Source organism: Schistocerca serialis, chromosome 8, assembly GCF_023864345.2.
Source record: "Schistocerca serialis cubense isolate TAMUIC-IGC-003099 chromosome 8, iqSchSeri2.2, whole genome shotgun sequence".
Taxonomy (NCBI): Eukaryota; Metazoa; Arthropoda; class Insecta; order Orthoptera; family Acrididae; genus Schistocerca; species Schistocerca serialis.
The window spans coordinates 348,567,732-348,572,731 of NC_064645.1; the positions used below are offsets into that span (position 1 = coordinate 348,567,732).

A 5,000-nucleotide genomic window follows, 5' to 3' on the forward strand; every position below is an offset into this window, starting at 1 on the left:
GGATGAGTCCCGTATCGTTATTTTTCGTCACTACCTCCCCGTGCCGGGAGTGGGTAATTTGCGCGCCTGCTGCCTTCCTTGGATGTGGTAGCCGTTTCTCAGGCTCCCTCTCCGGAATCGAACCCTGATTCCCCGTTACCCGTTACAACCATGGTAGGCGCAGAACCTACCATCGACAGTTGATAAGGCAGACATTTGAAAGATGCGTCGCCGGTACGAGGACCGTGCGATCAGCCCAAAGTTATTCAGAGTCACCAAGGCAAACGGACCGGACGAGCCGACCGATTGGTTTTGATCTAATAAAAGCGTCCCTTCCATCTCTGGTCGGGACTCTGTTTGCATGTATTAGCTCTAGAATTACCACAGTTATCCAAGTAACGTGGGTACGATCTAAGGAACCATAACTGATTTAATGAGCCATTCGCGGTTTCACCTTAATGCGGCTTGTACTGAGACATGCATGGCTTAATCTTTGAGACAAGCATATGACTACTGGCAGGATCAACCAGGGAGCTGCGTCAACTAGAGCTGAGCAGCCGGCCGCCCAGGAGTGTGTCCCGGGGGCCCGCGCGAACACGCAAGCGTCCGCTCAATTATTCTGCAAACAGGAGGAGGCTGAGCTCCCCTGCACAACACACCTCGAAACCCTCTCAGGTCCCGGCGGCGCGCAGCGCCGTCCTAAGTACTTGGTCGGGTTCGAGAGAGGCGCAATCGCCCGGAGTTAGGCGAGTAGACGCTTTAGGTGCGACCACCCGTGCTCCCAACTGAGCTTGCCGCTGCCGACAGAGGCCCGGGAGCGTGCTGTCGTGGCATTGCCGGCGGGAGACAACACGCGCCACCTACGGTGACCGGCAGCTCCAACGCCAGCGCCACAGAAGGACAAAAGCCCCACTTGGGTGCCGAAGCGAACTCTCCCAGCACAGCGCACGCGCCAACACGTCCGCACAGCTGCGATACAAACCACCTGCGAGAACCGCTGGGGCGACCGAGCAGCAGACGGCGTCGCGGCGCCGAGCGCCGAGCGGCGGCGCATCCTCAGCGCACACAGTCCTCAATCGGACCAGCACACTGCAGATGGCCACCGCGCTTCGCACCGGGCCCGCGAGGACCTACTTTGGCCGCAAGGCGCCGCGAGCAGGGGGCGCCGGCGCGCAGCTGCGCCGCCTGCCGCGTCCGTCGGCCGGCGCGCCTGCCACTGGCCGCCCCCACCAGCCGGCTGTAGCGCGTGCGCCCACGCACCGCGCTGCCAGCACGCCGGGCGGCCCCCCCTCACCGGCCGGGGACGGTCCCACCCAGCCACCGCCGCGTATCGCCTCACACCCAGATCCCCTTTCACGTTCGTGGGCATGGTGGGTCCCCTTTCACGTTCGTGGGCATGGTGGGTATCCCTGAAACAACCGGTTAATAGCTCGACCGATCGTCGCCAACACTGATTCACCTCTAGCGAGAACAACCGCACCACAACGGGTTACCTGTTGTTCATTTGCGTAACGTCACCAGCAAACGTAGACGTCCATCGCCATTTGCAACGAGTATTGCATGCCTGTGTCAGGTGTCACAACACACTACGTCTGCCCACATAGACGCAACAACATGTGCACGCCTCGAGAACACGTGGAAGGTAGCCCCCGTACGTATGCGGTGTCCATTGCGCGAACGACTGTCAGCCGGCCTCTGCAGGATGTCGCAGATGTGGAACGCGGTGCAACATGCTATCACGGTGTGTGAGAAGAGACGACTACGTCCGAATACACGCTCCACCACATCAACAGACTGCTCATGCTGATCGCCATCCAGGGCGTCCGTTCCTCCCACACGTCTGAATGGCGTACCACACTGCAATCCAGCTCTTATAGGGAGACGACACGTAGCTGCGTGCACAATATTTGGACTGTATGGTCTGCCGTTGCTAGGCGCAGTCGTCGTACGGTCACACATGTGCCACGATGTATCATTCAGTACATACGGACCAATGTGCAGTACAGTTTGTGGGTTTTGCGTACATCGGCGGACAGGTGACAGGCCGTACCACAACGTAGGCTGAGTACGTCGGCATGCGAAGGGCATTGAACATGCAAACTTCTCAACGACCAGCTTGCGAAGGCAGGGGGGAAGGGGGGGGGGCATGTACGTCCTGCTGCTATCCACATTAGAGTGTATAGCAGGAGCATGTGGAAAGTCAGCAACACCTGCAAGGTGTTTAACATGACGCGATACACAGGGGACCGGGCAGTGCGAATAGCGAACTATATTGCGAGGGTTGCGGTTAGGCAACACTACACTAATTTAACGAGTTGCATAACAATTACAGAGCAGGTTCAGCGACAACGTGCGTCAGGTTAAGGCGCAATATAGGTTATGTTGAGGCGCAATATAGGTTAGGTTGAGGCGCAATATAGGTTAGGTTAAGGCACAACATGGGTTACGTTAAAGCGCAAATTAGGTTATGTTAAGGCACAACATGGGTTACGTTAAGGCACAACATGGGTTACGTTAAGGCACAACATGGGTTACGTTAAGGCACAACATGGGTTACGTTAAGGCACAAATTAGGTTACGTTAAGGCACAAATTAGGTTACGTTAAGGCACAAATTAGGTTACGTTAAGGCACAAATTAGGTTACGTTAAGGCACAAATTAGGTTACGTTAAGGCACAACATGGGTTACGTTAAGGCACAACATGGGTTACGTTAAGGCACAACATGGGTTACGTTAAGGCACAACATGGGTTACGTTAAGGCACAACATGGGTTACGTTAAGGCACAAATTGGGTTACGTTAAGGCACAAATTGGGTTACGTTAAGGCACAAATTGGGTTACGTTAAGGCACAAATTGGGTTACGTTAAGGCACAAATTGGGTTACGTTAAGGCACAAATTGGGTTACGTTAAGGCACAAATTGGGTTACGTTAAGGCACAAATTGGGTTACGTTAAGGCACAAATTGGGTTACGTTAAGGCACAAATTGGGTTACGTTAAGGCACAACATGGGTTACGTTAAGGCACAAATTGGGTTACGTTAAGGCACAACATGGGTTACGTTAAGGTACAACATGGGTTAGGTTAAGGTACAATATGGGTTAGGTTAAGGTACAATATGGGTTAGGTTAAGGTACAATATGGGTTAGGTTAAGGTACAATATGGGTTAGGTTAAGGCACAATATGGGTTACGTTAAGGCACAACATGGGTTAGGTTAAGGCACAACATGGGTTAGGTTAAGGCACAACATGGGTTAGGTTAAGGCACAACATGGGTTAGGTTAAGGCACAACATGGGTTAGGTTAAGGCACAACATGGGTTAGGTTAAGGCACAACATGGGTTAGGTTAAGGCACAACATGGGTTAGGTTAAGGCACAACATGGGTTAGGTTAAGGCACAACATGGGTTAGGTTAAGGCACAACATGGGTTAGGTTAAGGCACAACATGGGTTAGGTTAAGGCACAACATGGGTTAGGTTAAGGCACAACATGGGTTAGGTTAAGGCACAACATGGGTTAGGTTAAGGCACAACGTAGGTTAGGTTAAGGTACAACGTAGGTTAGGTTAAGGTACAACGTAGGTTAGGTTAAGGTACAACGTAGGTTAGGTTAAGGTACAACGTAGGTTAGGTTAAGGTACAACGTAGGTTAGGTTAAGGTACAACGTAGGTTAGGTTAAGGTACAACGTAGGTTAGGTTAAGGTACAACGTAGGTTAGGTTAAGGTACAACGTAGGTTAGGTTAAGGTACAACGTAGGTTAGGTTAAGGTACAACGTAGGTTAGGTTAAGGTACAACGTAGGTTAGGTTAAGGTACAACGTAGGTTAGGTTAAGGCGCAATGTCGGTTAGGTTAAGGTACGATATAGCTTAAGTTAAGGTACAATATAGCTTAGGTTAAGGTACACATTGTTGTAGGGAAAGGTGTATTTGGGGGGGGGGGCGGCAGGTTCGTTGATAGTGATTATCGTAAGTGCATGCCTGCGGGATCATCCGATTTGTCACGTCAGGATGCACTTGTGGCTCATGACAGGCGGCGTTCCGATTCCAAGGTTGTGGCAGATCTGTGTCTTTCATTCCTGCCATTGTTTGTGTACTGTGACAGGAGGCAGTATTGTGATGTTGGGTGCACCCCTGTGTAGGACATGTGTGGGTGTTCGTGGCTTAGCTGAGCAATGGCGGATGTCGGAAGGGTGGGATATTCTGTTTTCTGGGTGGACCTCCCGGTCTGGTTATGATAGTGTGGATTGTGTAATGTGGCGGAGAGGATGCACTGGATGTTCTTCCATGCTGGTGGTTAGATATTGTGTGTGTGTGTGCCTGTTACAGGCAGAGAGTAGTGTGTGATAAGAGAGTAGTGTGTGATAAGAGTGTCTGGCTGACGTGTGGTTCTCATTATGTGCAGAGTCTTTCAGCATGTATAGGGACGGTTGTATATATTATCTGTATTCTGATGGCTCTGCATCTATTACTAATCAGTGCCGTGTCTACGGTTACTCTGGTTCCAGTCGAAACTGTTCTATCTCTGTACATTAGTGACACTGCGGCTCCACTATGTTGCCGGCCCTGTCGGCCGTTTCCCCCAGTGTATGGCTAATGATTATCAGCAATCAGTCTATTAGTCAATACCGGTAGTGTGACGACGTCAAATGTCCGGGATGGGGGAAGCTACACCCTTCCCGTGGGTCAGGGCCTAGAAAGACTCTTCCCACGCAGGAGGCTCGGACTGTCGTTACTCTTCCGAGAAATATATTTGCCCAGCGTTTTTTGTGACTGCGAGTGCGACGCCCACGGGTACCGACATGGATGGGGCGCGTCCTAGCTGATCGCTCGGCATGGGAATCAGTACAGTGAGCAATGCGATCGCGTCTGTAGCTTGTACGTGGTACAGCTCGCAGCTCATGTATAGGGACAGCGGGAATGTCGCATATTGGACATAACTCTTCATGAAACGCAAGTTATAGGTGTGGATTGCACATTACGAGTGCGGGAAACTTCCGCCGTTCATCCGCTGGCGT

At 51.8% G+C, this 5,000-nt stretch overlaps 1 non-coding gene across 1 annotated transcript in view; it reads right to left on the reverse strand.

The window, feature by feature from the left end:
* Positions 1-512, reverse strand: part of LOC126417695 (small subunit ribosomal RNA) — a 1,909-nt gene extending 1,397 nt beyond the window's left edge. The window contains exon 1 of the ribosomal RNA XR_007575764.1: positions 1-512. This exon is cut by the window's left edge and continues 1,397 nt beyond it. This is a non-coding gene — a ribosomal RNA (small subunit ribosomal RNA).
* Between the last annotated feature and the right edge of the window lie 4,488 nt (positions 513-5,000).